This window comes from Motacilla alba, chromosome 2, assembly GCF_015832195.1.
Source record: "Motacilla alba alba isolate MOTALB_02 chromosome 2, Motacilla_alba_V1.0_pri, whole genome shotgun sequence".
Taxonomy (NCBI): Eukaryota; Metazoa; Chordata; class Aves; order Passeriformes; family Motacillidae; genus Motacilla; species Motacilla alba.
Window position 1 is genome coordinate 13,840,081 of NC_052017.1, and position 16,990 is coordinate 13,857,070.

At 38.6% G+C, this 16,990-nt stretch overlaps 1 long non-coding RNA gene across 1 annotated transcript in view; it reads right to left on the reverse strand.

Moving 5' to 3' along the window:
* Window positions 1–8,938: 8,938 nt before the first annotated feature.
* Window positions 8,939–16,990, reverse strand: part of LOC119697427 — a 33,776-nt gene continuing 25,724 nt past the window's right edge. The window contains exons 2-3 of the long non-coding RNA XR_005255847.1: window positions 11,904–11,990; window positions 8,939–11,331 (exon numbers count right to left, since the gene is read on the reverse strand). This is a non-coding gene — a long non-coding RNA (uncharacterized LOC119697427). The remainder of the gene's footprint in view (window positions 11,332–11,903; window positions 11,991–16,990) is intronic.

Sequence of the window (16,990 nt, forward strand, 5' to 3'; positions counted from 1 at the left end):
ATGAATAGCCAAAGTGGATATGTGGAACTGCTCTGACTTCATCCATCAGTAGAAGGAAAGTCATTTGCCAGTCCGACAAAGTCAGCCTTCACATTATGCCCTGACAAGCTTTGATTACATATACATGTATATATTGCATTTGTATATTTGAGAGTATACAGAGATAAAACCTGTAATTTTTGTCTCACTGTGACCTTGACAATAAGCTTTATATCCATACAAGCTTCACCAGCCATATCACTGCTGTTTTAAGCAAAGTTACTGACCTGGGCTTTTGAAGTAACTACTTCATTTACACAGGACCTAGTGCCTCCTGCTAGGATTTAATAGCTGTGAAACTCATGGTTTCAGCCTCCAAGTCATGACCCAAATGTCACCAATCTCTTCCCTACTACACAGAGCATGACAAGAAAAAAATTAGACAGAAATATGGTAGCATTTCTGCTGGGGAAATATTGCACTAACTCCACAGTGATGAAGTCCATCTGAAAGCAGTCTGATTTTTCTCTCAAGTACCTCATGTAAGATTTTCCTACTAGATATCTGAAATCTAAAGCAACTGGGGAATTTGGTAAATCCTTTGCAAAAGAAATTTCTTCTTTGGTTCCAATGGTCTGAAGGGTGTTAGAACTTCTACCACATTTTTGTTGCAGTCAGGTGACCTTTGCTTGACAATTCTCCTTCTTTCTGGGCCTCTGGAACTGCTCTGGATGATCTCAATCAGTGTGATCTCCAAGGGAAATGCCACAGCAGGAGTTACCTTGGAGCCAACTCTGGGTCAAAATCCATCAATAGAGCGCCAATACAAGGAGAAATTATCTTGCTCAGGGTCCAAGCAAGACTTTCATCTGCTGGAAAAAGTCATCAAAACAGGAGTCCAATGCTAACAATAGAGCAATTGCTACATTTCTGATTACCAGCCCAATCAGTGTCCAAACCAGATCTCAGGTCAAACAGCTCAATAATTCTTGAGGCTCCAAACAGCCCCTAACTCACCCGCTGCCAGAAAGCCCTGCACTGTGCACTGGAACAGAACACTCCCTGCCTCACATCCCCTTTCTCCTATGCCTCCCCCTCTGCAGAGACTGAAAGAATCCCCGGCCACCTGTCAAGCTGTGCTTTTCCTCCTGCACTCTTGGCATCTTGCTTTTTATTCCCTACCTGTCACACGCAGGCAGCAGAGCTGGCCACCCAACACCTTCTGCTGTGACTCATCCCTCAGAAAAATACTGCAGAAATTCCTCAATCCTGCCAATCATTTTAAAGAGCCCTTCAATAGTTTTCACAGTGGGTGGTATTTTTTTTAAGAGCCATGATTTTTTTTGTCAGTTGCTAATCTGGAAAGAAGGTCAAAACCTCTGTGACTATATACACTGTTGAAAGTTCTATTGCTGGTGTATGTTTAAGTTATCATAAAGACCTGTGAGAGGGGAAAGTGTCTCAATTTCTAATTGCAAAAGCCAAAATCTTCAGAAGGAGAGCCGCAGAGAAGATCAAGGAATTTGGCAGTGTATATATTCTGGAAACAAATTATTTTCATTTCTTTCATGCGTGAATAAAAATGAAATATTAAAGAAGAGAAAAAACCTTTTACAGTAACTTTTGAAGCCTTACCTCATCCTATTGTTTCAGTAATCAAATACTTTACCAAGCAAAAAGAGATTTTAATTTGCTATTTTAAAAATTCCCCAGCTGGAAATAGTCTAATCTCTAAAGGAAAGAGTGCCAGATGCATAGGACAAGAACAGTAAAGCTCTAACCCAGCAGTCTTCCTCTTATCTTCACTGATAAGAGGAAATGAATGAGTCAGCAGATCAGAGAGGGAGAAACGGAGTGTGTCGCTCCAGCAGTTCTAAAACATGTGAACCCAAGAAAATGTCTGAGTTATCAAGCAAAATTTTAATGTTAATAAAGAATTTCATTGGAAGTCAATGGAAGGATTTCAAGTTTGAGAGCATAATAAGCCAGAGTTTCTTTGTACTCGTCATTATATTTTGGACCTTGGTTCAGTAACACCTAATTCTCACAAAGTATTTTTCATCATTTAATCAGAGACTGCTTTACCAAGGATTTCAGTATTCTTCTGTTGCTAAATTGAAGGAAAAAATAGTCTAAAAAAGAAGTAAATCTTTATTGATAAGACATTACAAGAGCTACAGAGCAGTCAGTGTCATGTGATCTAAACTAAAAGAAAACACACAAACGAGTTTCCATATTTGCCTTTGATTGATTAGATTGTGCTGTTCTTGCAATGATAAGCATGTTAACTAAGATTGTAACATTTCTTAAATGGCAGGAAACTGTCAAAGACTCTAAGAAGTCTTTGACTAAATTAATTTAGTATTGAAGGAATGTTTAAAAAGAAAAACACTGGGGGAGTGTTATAGCCAAATAGCCAAAACCAGTTTAAAGTAAAATTCTAAATGCTTCAGAAATTTTTAGATAAATATCCCATGTGCTAAAGGTTAATCCATTTCTTTTAACCAACGGTCTGATTGAAAAGCTGCAAATCCCACAAATTCTAAGAAGATTTCAAATACTAGTTGCTGTCACACAATCTGGAATGTTCTCAAAATACAAGTCTGTTTAAAAGTACTTTGGTGTTTTCACTTGTGATCATAGATGTATGCGCTATTTTTTAAAAATTCTTCCATTTTGGATTAAAGATATCAACTAAACCACTTCAAACCTGCTGGGAGAGTTGAATTTTTAACCTCCCTTCTATTTATTTAACTTTGTATGGGTAGAAGCTACTTAACATATTTCTGATGACCTGTATATCATAGGTACCTAAAATGAACTGAAATAGGGGGTTTTACCATTTTTCCATTTTCCCTCCAGTCAATAACTTCAGAGATTCTTGTCAGTTGACCAACTGCAATAGTCTAAGTGTCTTACAATTTTTAATTCCATAGTTTATATGGAAGGGAAAAAAATACAGAAAATAAAAAATAGTAATACAAATTGAAAAGGTGAGTTCATGAGGCATGCAGAATTTTTAGCTTGTTTTGGTAGCCTGTGAGAAGGTGGAATTAGACTCCAATAGTTCATTTTGCTGTGGACTGGTTATAGAAGTATGCCACTCATGATTAGAGCATGTGAACTGAGGAGTTCTGACATTCTGTGCACATAAGAGGAGACATCTCAGACACTTTTGTTACAAAACCAGGCCTCAGAGATGTAGGGTGAAACTCTCCTGCCCTGCAAAGCTCTACCAGGCAAAAGCCAACAGCTTTTCCAGGACAGATTTCTTCAAATGCTTGTAGGAGAATCTGTTACCTACAAAAATGAAAGCATTCTTCTCTCAGCTTTTGTTTCTACATTTTGCCTGCGATCTCGCAGTGATCATGGTATTATGTATGGTGATTGCATTGACACTGTGCTCTCTGAGCATGGGCTCCTGTCTAGTTTCACTGGAATCACACTGAGCAGATACATTTCCTTTACCTAATGAAAATATATAGCCCCCCACCTCCATGGTGCCCACCAGGAAGCAAGGGTGGCTGTCACTGGGAGAGGACACTCTGTCCCCACTCCCCCTGCTCCTTCCTGAGCTGCGCTTGCTTGACTTTCACAGGGAAAGTCAAACCTGGAAAGTGTGGACTCATTAAGAGATTACTCTCAAATTCTTAGGCTGAAAGTCTAATAAACATGTCTGGAGAACCATTTTAAAATAGCAGCTCCTGGACATGCCATTGCCGGTAGCTAATTCTCATTCAAATGAAGCAACGTGAATGAGACTCTGGGCTGCTTTATTAGGAGTAGAATCACTCAGGCGTGGCACTCAGCTTTGGTCCAAAATGAGCTTTCTCTCACCGAATGGCTTCCTTTAGCAGGGTAAACAGTGACCACCTGCTATTCTCTGAGCTGCAACCAAAGCACAAGGAGCACTTTTTTATTTTAACTAGCTTGCAGCCTGAGTTGCATATCCCCATGGATATTAATCAGCAAATTTAGAGCTGTAGTGCTATCAAAAAATGCAACATTTTAAATTTATTTTCATAAAGTACAGGGTCAAAGTGAATGTTAATCTTTAACGGGATGAAAATATGTCATTTCCTTGTGGGAATTAAAAAGTAGACATAATCTATAACTGACTTATAAAGTAGACAATAAGGCAGTCAGCTTTATCCAGGAATAAAATATTTGGCATTTTAGAGGAGTATTTTCTATGAATTATTCAAAACAGAGATAGAACTATGCCTCGGCTGTGAAATTATTTCCTGGCATTTGTCAAAGCTCTTTTCCACTAATTAACTAAATATCTTCAATCAGTGATTTCTGTGTTTATTTATTAAATAGGCCACAATACATTGCAAACCACATTGCCAAGTTGTCTTTTATTTTAAAGAAATAATATTTAGAAACCGAATCCCCAATTAGAATGCAAGCCTTTCAGGGTGCCATTCAGGTATTAGTAGAAATTACTTATCTCAATGTTTATATCTTAGTGTTCTGCTACCTCTGGTGAGAGTCCCACTTTGGAATTCAGTATATTGTCTCTTAGATGATTTCTCTATTTAAAAGCATGAAAATTATTTACAAAATATGATCCATAAGTACCTTAACTGTTTGATTGGTCATGGCTTTTCCATAGTTTGGTCTTCTAAAGTGAAATAGGCAGAGAAGTTTAAGAGTATCTCAATTTCCTATAAAGAAAGAGAGCATAGGTCCTGACTTGCACTGGGAAATATCTTTTTAACTTTAATTGTGTATGCAAATATAAAACTGGAGTGGTAGCACCAGTTACTTTTCCTCTTTTTAATTATGGTTTAGGTGTAATGATTGTTTCAGGGTTTGCTAGTGAGCTGAAATGCTTATGAATTGTTACTTATAATACAATACTTCAAAAGTTAAAAATGCTGCACAAAAATACACACTTCTGCACAGAAATCACCATGTCCCTTTTGACAAATGATAGCCACGTTCTGTGTAAAGACAAAGCTACTGTTCAACAAGGCACAGTGCCACTACACAGCAGAGTGATAAACTGAGGACCCAACGCTCCCTCTTACATCAAACCTGCTTTCATACCCTTTTTGTTCTGCCTGTTTGCTGCCATCTAAATAATGTTCAGGTTCAGATGCTCACAGGCCAGATGCTCACTGCTTGGGACTTGTGGTTGGACTTAGGCTGGAGAATGTGATTTTTTTGTCAGAGTAGTAACATTAACCATGTTTTCCAGACTCTGTTTTGAATACATGGATGAGGAAGTAAATGAAGGTGTTGGGAGCTCAGCCTGGAGAGAAGCTGGGGCTGCAGGGCTCCCCAGGGGTGGGCATGGAGAGCAGACAGCAGGGGACAGGACAGGCTCGGTGGGGATGGGCATGGCCAAGGCTGGGCCAGGGCAGGGCGCAGCTGGGGCAGGGCTAGGGACTGCATCCCATGGGTGGGGCCAGGGGAGATGTGAAGGCCTGTGAGTGCCCTCAGGGCCCTGAGAGTACAAAAGCTTGCTTATTACAAGGAAAAAGAAAAACCAAAAACTGATTTTAAAGTATGATTGTGTTGTTATTTGTCTTTAGAACAAATATTTCTAGGCGGAACACCAGCAGAAAGGAGACATGGGGGTGATGGTCCTAACTACTCAAGGGCCAATTGAGACAACAAGGAACATTTACAAACATCCCGTTTCAGAGATGGGAGACACTCTCAGGGGCTGGCTAGCTTCAGTCAGAATTTGGAAAAACACTTTGGAAAACAGATTAGGAGCCATAGTGCACATTAGAAAGCATGCATCCCCAAGACAAGGAAAGATTGGGCAGGCAGAATTTTTTTGAAACCAAACTTCTCAATTCAGTGAGTACATTTCTATAATTTTATGGTATTATTAACTAATGACTGGCATCTCTTCTGCTATGCCCTTTTTCTTTAAATAAGCACCTTTGAATTTTGTGACCTGAAGTGTTCTTGATAGTTTTAATCCCTTTTTTAAAAAATATGTTATTTGGCCAACTTAAAGAGAAAGACTTCTTTCCACAAATTTTATTTGCTCAATCTTTTTTTTTTTTTTTTTTTGCCTTTTTTACTGTCATTTAATATTGGGTTGATGCATTCAGGGAACTCCCCACAATTATTATATCTCATAAAAATATGTTTATAACCCTTGACAGTGTACCTGGAGCAAAACTTACTATTTTTTTGTGCACACTTCCCTGCTTTCGTTGACATTGAATTTAATTTGATAAGTTATTCTCAAGTTTTTCATGGCTGTGAGATCCTTTTGTAACTCTTCAGAATCAACTTCAAGGCAGACTATGGCAAAAATGTCTGTGTGCTGAAGAGACTTAACAGTGACTGACAACAGATTCACCCTCATTTCAGTTCCAGACTGTGTTGAATTTAGATATGTCCCAGTACTGATCTTAAGAAGATTTTGCAAATTTTTTGGGTACATAAACCTTCTCCATTTCTCCATTGTATAAACATGTCATTTGTTTCTAACCTTCTTTGATCACCCATTAATCCATAAGAAAAATTCTTCTGTTATCCCAGGAGTGCTTAGTTTCTTTAAAAGAGATAATGTCAAATGCCTTTTGAAAATCCACATACATTGTATCCTTTGGATCAGCCAGATCCACATGTTCATTTATTCTTTTCTCAACTGTAAGAAAACTATGACTTTCACCAAAAGCCTATTCCTAAATATGTCATATTCCTCCCTGCATTATTATAGTTATTCATTATCAGGTCATTTAATTTCAGTGGTTTTGTGGAAATCAGATTTACTGATTCATATTTCCCAGAATCATAAGTGGAGCTTTACTTTAAAGCTTGATGACATGTTTTCTTTTCTCTGGCAATAAGACAGATATAAACAATAATCTCAAGTGTTAATTAGCAGCTCAACAATTTTATATTTACCTTTTTTAAGTCTAGAGACAGTGCTACTTAGCTTTAGTGTTTTGTTATTCTTAAGTGTGCTAACTTATTTTAAAACTCTTTCATTGACAGATCAGTCTGAAACGTTTCCTCAGGCTCATTCCCTGTATAGAATGATTGTGATATAGGAATGATCCAGTCAGCCTGTCTGCAATCACTACATGTTAGAAAAATACTCTTTCTAACAATATCAACTAGGCTGGCTTTCTTTTTCTGATAGGTTTGAATAAGAAGCAACTTCTCTTCACTAAAGATTAGTTTCTCCAAAATTTTGGCAATTTTTTTGTGATTTTGGTTTTAACTTGTAAATGATTATGGTCCTTTTTAGCCTTCTTTCCTGGACATCTTTATCACATTTTGATTTTTATACTTATTCCAGAATTTGCCCATATACTTGCAATCTCTTGTTTTTCCTTCTCTCTAGTTTTCTCCTTTCTTTTTCAATTAATTTTTAAAAGATTTCCTGTAGTTTCCATTTTTAAAAAAATTCACTTTAGCTGAAAATTTAGGAGATGGGGGAGAACTCTTTCTCTTTTACGTACGAAATATGAATATAGAAAATTTCTTCAAGAGAAGATATTCTTTTATCTGAGCAGAGACCACACCATCAACAGGTTTATTCTCTATATCTTCAGGTACAAATGGAGTACCTTTAAATAATGTTTTAATACATTTATGAAAATGAATTAACAGTAGGTGGCCTTAAAATCTCACTAACAAAACTCAAATCTCTGAGATGAAATTTAAGAGTCAAGCCATTTCTAATGTCACCTGATTGATAGCTGTAAGAGGGGGACCTTACTTTTTCCTAGTTTTCCCATTCACCCAAGACTACTAAAATAATCAGGTTCATATGGCTTTCTGTATAATTTACAGTCTGCTCACACGTGATAGAACTGAAGAATTATTATAACTAACAGATAAAATGGTTTCTTAGATTAATCGATTCCCTATATCTCTGACAATATTTAGCAGCCAGTGTGTAATATACTGCTCTTTATTTACCATCTACGAAGGAGAATTTTTTTCAATTTCATATTATTAAGGTTAATATTCATATAATTTTTAGGGATGAAAACTTCAAAAGGTTGAGCAATCTTGTTTTTCAGGAAGCATAAGATTACCTGAGTGTGTCCCAGTATTTTTCTGGTTCTTCTATTAACTATTCTGTTCTGTCACACATATCTCTTAAGATTGTCTTTGAGCACTAGTCTTTGTCTTATTTTTCTATATATTTTTGACATTGTCATTGACCTTGCAACCAGCTGTGTCTATTGGTGGAATTGTAAATTCAATAAGCATTTTGGCTGACTCATGTAGGGTCTTTCAGACCTTTCCTGCTCTCTTTAAAGGCTTCTCTTCTACCTTAACCTCATATGTCTTCAGACAACCCCACAGAGCTTCTCATTTTTGTCCCACTGTACTGTCTGTGTGACAGTAAGAGACGCAGCAAAGTCTGAATAATAATATTAAACCTCTATAATTTTTCCCTAGATCACAGTGCATATAACATTGGACATCAGCAGACAGCCAAGAGCTGATTCCCTTCATGGCTAAGGCTCTTCAACAGAAGGGTCAAGTGTCAAGGGAAAAGTCTGAGTTGGGAGGGTAAGTCAGTTGTGGAAGGTGGAGTCAGAAAATTACTCTTACCAGGGCAGCTGTAAGAGCACGAGGTTAAAATTTCTACTTTAACTTACGCTTGTGGTTTTTCCAAACTAATCTGTCACTCCCTAATTAATGCTAAGAAATAATTATGAGCAACATTATGGAGTGCCACCACTTAGGATAATGCTAGTTTCCCATACCACCCATCTATAAAAATTCCCTCTGAGCCAGAGGTCCTTAGCCTCTTGTGCAGCAAAATACAACATTTACCACTCTGACAGCCTAAGGGTTGTGTTGAATTTCCATATACATCTAAATATATTCACATACATAATTTGTCTTACAAATCCACTGTAAAACCCAATACTTGTTATTAAGACTTAACTGAAAATAGTAGGTAAAGGCTGTAGTTAATGACAGAAGAAAAAAAAGACAAAGTTATGTGTTATAAAACTTATGCAATGTTCTTTCACAGATTATTTTATTTACAAATTAATTCTGTCCATTCTGAGAATGATTTCATAGAGAACATACATAAATCCATTCCAGACCAAATAATTTATGGCTTAAAATGGACTAAAATGTACCTGGCATGTTACTAGAAGCTGATGGATTTTCAACACTATTCACCAATTCTAAACAAAGTTCTTCTTTAAGTGAACATTCTTTCCAGGAAAATACAACACACAAATAAACAAACAAAACCAAACAAAGACATGAAAATAGATACAGCTTGTCCTTTTAATTTTGTTTTTTTTTCCCTTTCCTTTTTTTCTTCTCTCTTATTTTCTTCCCTCTGTTTCATTCTCAGTCCTTGATGTGAAAGAGCTTTTACACTGTTGTTGCAATTTCAGCATGAGGATGTTGACATTCCTGGGTAACCACAAGAATAGTGAGAAGAGAAAAGAGCATCTCAGAAAAGCCAAGCTCATTACAACAGCCTGTAGAGAGCTGGCAGGAACAGGCCCTAAGAGCTGCACGTGACTGGCTCTTCTGATCACAGCTTTTTTCCTCCTCAAGGAGAGGCCACGTTCGAGGAAGATGCTCACAAACCAGATTTGAACCAGAGCACAGGCTGCAAACAGCAGTCCAAAGGCATGTGCACTGATGGCTTATGAGCTTTGTGATGGAAATGTAATACAGTGCCCCCATAGCTCACCACTTTATACTTCTGAGATCCCTTAATAAAGCTGGACCTAGTGACCTCCTGAGGGAATCGTGGAATTGCTTTGAAGAAGGTTGATTATTCCTGATGGTCAGTGACTGGTGCTTGCTACAGAATAGATTTTCCTGTCAGATAAGCTTCTTTCCAAAAGATCTCAGGTGGATCACTCAGACTGTTCCCAAAAAATAGGGGTGTGACCGCTTTCCCAGTAGACCAGTTTCTCTTAGCCCTTTCCTCAGATTTTCTCTTGGAAAAAGACAGTCAATAAATGCAGTGCCTTCAAGTTTCATGTTCTTAATACCCCTTTGCTTTGCTTTACATCCAGTTTTAAGATTTAGATTAAGATGTATGTTTATTTTCATGTAGGTAAATATATCCATAGAGTGTCAGCATAATATATTTGTACAGTCCTGCAAAGATGCTCATAAAAACTGTACTGTTTTCTCTGTCTCAGCCTATGAATTTAGCCATGGTATTTATTGTCTTTAGCTGATAAATGGCCTCTTCTGTATATATTGCTTTCATATACAACAAGATTCCAAGTCTTACCCATAACATTGACATTATCACAAAGAGGAGAGATATTTCACTTTTAGCAAGCAAAAAAGTTAGTGATTTTTCTTGGTGTGACTAATTAAATTTTTGCTACATTTATGCTATTCTAAGGTATCATGATTTGGAGGTAATTGCTGGAGCTAGTCAGTTTTATTTAATATTCTTCAAACACAGTCAAGGGCGTCCAGAGTTTGAGATTGGCATTTATTTTGTTTTGTGTAGGTAAAAATCTAGGCAAGGTGAATTGTTTCCTCATATCGGTGTAAATCTGGAGTAATTCCACTGAAAGTAAAGTGAATCAGATTTGTGCAAGCACAGTAAAGATAACTTCAGACCTCATAATTTCTTCATTGCTATACCCAATGCCATGCTATGAACTTGAAAAAGATGGGTCTCTGTTTTTCTTAGTAATAACTGACAGCTCTTCAAGAAACATCACCCCCATAAACATTTTCATGCTTCAGGTAAAAAGATGTTTATATTAGTACTGGAACCTGAAATTGCCAAAGTATGCTGAGTTTTTGTTCTATTTTAAAACATTTCACCATTGTACCATTGTACTAGCCACAAAGGGTTTGGTTTTTTTTTTTTTTTGGTTTGGTTTTTTTTTGGGTGTTTTTGGGTTTTTGGGTTTGGTTTTGTTTTGTTTTGTTCTGGTTTTTGTTAGGTTTGGTTTGGTGTGGTTTGGTTTTGGTTTTGGTTTTTTTTTCTTACAATTCCTCAAAAAATTTGTTCATGTTTTTAAGCTTTTTTTAATCTATACTTCGGCAGATACAGGAACTTTTTTCCAGCTAGAAATTTTACTCAAGTAGAATGTGAGGACTGTGCACATGATTATATTAGAAACAAGATTTCCCATGATCATATTAGATCATATTAAATCATATTAGATCATATAATCATATAACACATTATCATATTAGAAACAAGATTTGCCCAACAATCAAATCAGAGCAGCAACAGAGCAACAGCATGTATGAGGATCAAGAGGAGAGCAAATGCTCAGAAAGAATGCAGACAGCACTGCATCTCTCACAAACATACTGAATGGTTGTGGGAGCACATGAGTGTGAACCACATAGATCAGATGCTGCCAGGACCTGCTGGGCTTGTGAACTTCATCCTGTCTGAGAAAACATAGAAAAGAATATGCCAGTGAGTTCTTACCTGCATTCCCCTCATTAATAAAACAAAGCAATGGCCTCTCATTGGGAACTGATCCTGTTATCCTCTCTCGTGCAAAGCACAGGCAGTTCCCACCAGAATCTTTTGCATCAAAATTGTCAGAGAGTGGAGCATGTGATGTGGGAGAGCTTGTTCAGTGTCTTTCTCAGATGGAGATTATCCAGAATCCTATTTTGCACCTCTCAAATGGGTGTCCTCACTGTAGAAATAGAAATGACGAACCTCTGAGCTCCTTAATGCATCTCCCAGCTATGCTGGGCTGCATTACAGCAAGCCCACATCTGTCTCCATGAACAGCAACTACTGCCATGAGACTGTGCAGCACGGTTTGACAAGATGCCCAGATTTTAAGATTTAGATTTACAAATGCCTTCTCAGGTTTTCTATGCTTCTAAGAGACCTAGGGGACTGATTTCCACAGGTCCTTGGATATCACTAAGCTCCCCAGTTCCCTGCTTCAGCTGATGTGACTGCTTATGTGCATGTGTCAGTCTTGTATGTCTGCACAACTTACCCTCTTCTGGAGAGTGAGATGGGGTCTGGTATTGAATATGCATCAGGGACACATGGATGTGAGCCCATGGCAACCTTCACAGGAGTCCTGTGGAGCAGACAGAGAGGCTGTCAGGCTGACACAGCCGAGTGCCTTGCATATTATTATCTGTTTTTTCCAGTCTCCAGCTGACTCTTACTGACTTTGCAACTGGGGTCTAAATTTGTGACCACCTTACACTTCAAATCTTATTTATGCAGTCAGTTTAGTAAAATGGTATTAAAATAGCACCACTGCACCTCACATTTTCACCATTCCTTCATGTCTGTAGTAGTTTAACCAGGGTCAGTAGTATTTTTAAATGACTTGCAGCAAATGCGTTAAGTACTTAAACAATAGGCTCCATCAGTTCCAGAAAAGCTGTTTTATTCTACTAAGTCAATTATCAGTAGTTTCAAAAGTCCCTAAATAAGTAGTTGTCTGACAGATCATAATAGCTCCTTCTGTTACTCTATGCCAACTCATATACTGCTGCAGAATAATTTGCCTTACTCTTTTGTTTAGGATTTGAAAAACAATCATGTTGAAAGGAAGCAGAAGAAATATTATAATAATGGAATAACAAAACAAAAGCAATTTGAGGAAAAATAAACTTCCTGCTCTAAATATTGCTGTGCTCTTTTAGCAATACATTTTGCCATATAAGCAATGGGTTTACCAAATCTCTCAGTTCTCTGGCAATAGCTTTAACATGCCAGGGTTGCACTGGCTGAAATCATCTGCCCCTTATTGCCTTCAGATTGGTACTCATCACCAGCCCCTTTCACAACTGATGCTGAGCCGTGGGGAAACCCCCTGGTTGTCTGTGCTGTAAGGGGAAAACCTCACTCACTTTTAAAATATCTTTTATGCCAAAAGCATCCAGGCTGGAGGTAACACTGCCAAAAAAAAAGGGGGGGGGGGGGGGAGGGGGGGGAAGGTTGTGCCTTTATTAATGGGCTCCCATCAGGTTGGCTGTATTCTTTCATTTTCCATAATTGCTTTGGAGACTGAGCTTTGCCGGGTGTTCACAGTGTTCAGCTGCAATGTGCAAGTGGCCATGGTGCTTGGTTGCCCAGGATTAGCTTGTAGGCTCTCTGCTCAAAGGGAGAAAGCAATACTGCAAGACCACTTGTGATCTGCTGTGGCTCTCCAAACCAGTCAGCATACACATGAAGGAAACCCTTTGTGATTGCTAGCCAGACACGCCTCAGATAACGTCTGCAAAGCTGTGGGATCCCCATGGACACCATGGGATATGGACAGGCAGACAGTCTCTGAGATAGCAGCAACTGGAATTGGCAGCAGCTTCAGAATCAAGGCCAAGGGAGGGTAATGCTGAGCAATGCTGAGGCTGCAGCAATGTGCTCTTAGTAGCCCATAGCAGCAGTAACCTGAATATAGCTTCTGAAGCATTTTCATGCAGTGTCCCAGGTACAGGAAATTTCACCAACAATGAATTGAGGTGCTCATTGCATCCTTAGCCAAGGCCAAATTTTAGGTTGGGAAGAAGTCTCTGATTCCTACCTATAGCAAGAAGACATAGAAGAGTGGGGTGTTTTGCCTTCCACTGAGCACATGGGACAAATGTGTAACAGGAACTCAGTCATTTAATGAACAGAGGCACATACTCTGGTTTGGCTCCTTATCCGAATCATCCATCCTTTTCAGCCAGCATTATTCTACTCCTGCATGTCTGCTATTGGAGCTACTGCACCTACAGTCAGTATTGTGTGGAGACTCACACCATGAAAAGCCAATGTCCATGAAGGACACAATGGAGTCCTCAATTTTATTTGAATAATAGGACAGAGTCTACTGGGGCATACCCCTGTGGGGTTTCTCTCTTGAGGTTTCAGAGGACTCAGCCTCCTTTGATGTTGAACTCCGAGTCGCATGTTGCCCTCTTTCTTTCCCACTGGCTGAAGTACTAGGAAGGTACAGCCTTCCTGAACTGCCTACCACATATTCCCACCCTTGACCATATCATTTTCCCCAAGGCTCAGAAGTTCAGGCTGTCTGGGTTCTGTGGACCCACCAGAAGTTCTGGTTGTCTGGGCTCTGCAAAAATCTTTGCATGGAGCCAGTTGTCTATTACCTTGGCGTTCAGGAGTTCAAGCTGTAGTCAAACTGATTTGAGCTCTGTAACAAAAGCCTGGCGTTTGAGGTGGGCAGAGCATTAAGACCCATTTCAAAGACATTAACACCCATTTCTCCTAAAGACCCTTACCCATCAAGTTTTTTAAAGACATTGTGAAAATGTTGAGTTAGGACAATATCCATGTGGACGTGGATCACCACGCTTTCAAATACTGTTTTATGGATTTCCAGTTTTAGTCTACAAGCACCTGCTAACCCCATAAATTTAGAAGTAGTATAGAAACTGCTATAGACGAAATTATAAAATAAACTGACATGGGCATGTGGAGATCCTTTTCCGAGCAGAAATCCATTTTCAGTGGAAGAATAAAAGAAAATAAAATCAGTTACCATAAATCTTCAAAGAATAGTTTAAGCTGGCTTTATCTGTGCTTGTTGCTGAGCAGAGAAAAGCAGACAAAAATTTGACCTGGTGGTTTTGTTTAGCTTATACTTCATATGCTGTTCACCATTTGCCTTCATTGCTCACATTTTCAGATGAGTCTTTTCCTCTCCATGCATGACATGTATTCCTACTGTCCAAAGTTTGGCTAATATCCAGACATAAATCCAAACATTTGTAGCAACTCCTGGGTCAATTTGTGGAGAAGTTCTTGAAAATCTGTAAGTTGTTCTTATGGGTTTGCATTCTTTGTCCCTCTTTCTGTGTGTATTGCGATAGGGGAAAATGGAAGGAAATAATGTCTTCTTCATTAGAATTCAAAGTCAAAGTTTCTTTGATGCTTTGCTCATTATTTTTATAAATAGCCTTAAAATAGTGCATTCTTTATCCATAATTGAACAGATCACTATGTTTACTTCCCTGTGCTTTTTTTTTTTTTCCCTGCAAACTGCAGATAAGGAGTCACTCATATGTGGCATAAAGCTCTTTTTTAAAAAAATTAGTCATGGTGACTAATAGTTGGTATCTTTCAAACTTCTGGCTATTCAGCTACGACATGATTGAGATGCAGAATCAAAATTCATAAGAAATATCAAAAGCCTTTTGTCAGACTCAGAAAACCAAAGGAGTGTGAAGTTGTATTATCTCAGGGACAGTGAGATGAGAAACAGTGGCATACCCAAATGAGAAACTTTAAAAGGTTTAGCCAACAGTACTCAATGAACATTGCTTTACTGAGGCAAAATTACCTGAAATATTTCAGAGCATTTCCTAAGGTTACCTATTGGGCAAAAAAAAAGAGGATATTATATATTATTAGTGTTGGGCTTTTAAATACATTTGACCACAGGCCATTGAAGCAGAAGATAATGTGTTTTTTTAGTATTAACATGTTTCCATGCATAATAAATAGTGATCAAAAATGCATAAAAAAGGAGTAGCCCAATGATAGGAGACTATTTGTGGCTTTTCTTCCTGTAATGGGAAATGGACTTTAATTACTTCTCAGAATTTGTATCAAAGAAGACTATTTTTATCTACTTGGCTGTTGTAGTCCAAGCAACTTCTGTGTGGGAGGCTGTGCTAATGATCTCCACATACATCTCAAAGCATTGTTCTTTGGAAGAACAAATCAAATTTGCAGATATCTGAGACATTTTCAATTTCTTTTCTTTTGAGTGGACTTTCCAGCCACACATAGTTGTATGTAGTCCATGAGAACTGTTGCTCACTGGCAACTAAACAGGCTATCAGGCTAGATGCCCACTTATTTTTCTGACAAGACTGAAAGCATACATTTTTTTCTAAGACAAAATATGTTCCCTGGAAAAATATTTGAACAACTAGCAGGACACCCAAAGACTTTCTACATTTTCTGAAAGCTTTACCTTTCAATCATTTGGATGCCTTTCATGGAAAGGTATTGAAATTCTCAGTTATTTCTCATGAAACTACTCTTGTGTCAGAGGAAATACCAAAACAAAACAAACAAACACACACACACACACAAAAAAAAAAAAAATCTTCAGTGCCCCACAGGAAGCCCTCCAAGACGTGATCCTTAGTGGTGATTCCTGGATTTCCCTGCCTGGAACCTATTTGTACTTCCCACAGCAGCTCCTCCCTGCTCTGTGCACAGCCCTTCCCAGTCCATCTCATTTTTAAATTTTGCTCACTGCTTCTCCTATTTATCCTTCACTAACATCACTATTTCTAAATCTGCTTCCAGGATTTAATCTCTCCATCCCATTTTCCCCATCATCCCCTCACCTTTGTTTTTTTCAGGGTACTTGTATGACTCCTCTTTTCCACTGTTCTCATTCTCCCCTACTGTTTGCATGGCCCTTCCTTCTTAGGCCTAGAGACATCTTTCAGCTCCTCATTTGGTCCACTATTTTAAAAGCATAAACCCTCTTCTCCCTGTATTATCATTTGCTTCTTGTACTTGTCTCTCCCTCCTCGTGCTGCTCTGCATACGTGGGCTGGGCAGCTGCAGAAAACATGAAATGGTCATTCACTTCCTTGCCCAGGGGCAGGATTTATTAGATGCTGAACCTCAGAAAGCTCAATTCTCTCAAGATAGTTCAAGAGACAGGGCAGACTCTCAAAAAAATGGGTTTTATGGGCCAGACTACAGGAGAGCAGTGTTCAGGGAGGCAGAGTGGGAGGAATGCAGGCACAGCATCTCTCCCCTCCTGCAGATGGGTGCTGGCAGAGCCAAACAGGGATTGCACTCTCCTGTTTCCCATCTCAATGGAGCTCAGAGCAGAAGAGGTGCAGGTTTCTCTGCTTTAGTCATTAGCACTGTTTATGAAGCTGTATTGTAGCCCTCCAAAAAGTGTAACCGAGAGCCCTGGCTTTTTTTCCTAGGTCAGTAAAACTTCCTGCATTCCCCTGGCTGTCCCTGCTGTAAATACCCCTGACTGACCCAGTCAAAGCATGATACCTCTGTATGCAACCAATGTTTTAGAGTTCCTGTGAATAAAAGTCTCTCATCTGAAGTCTATTATCTGCATGGCCATGTCAT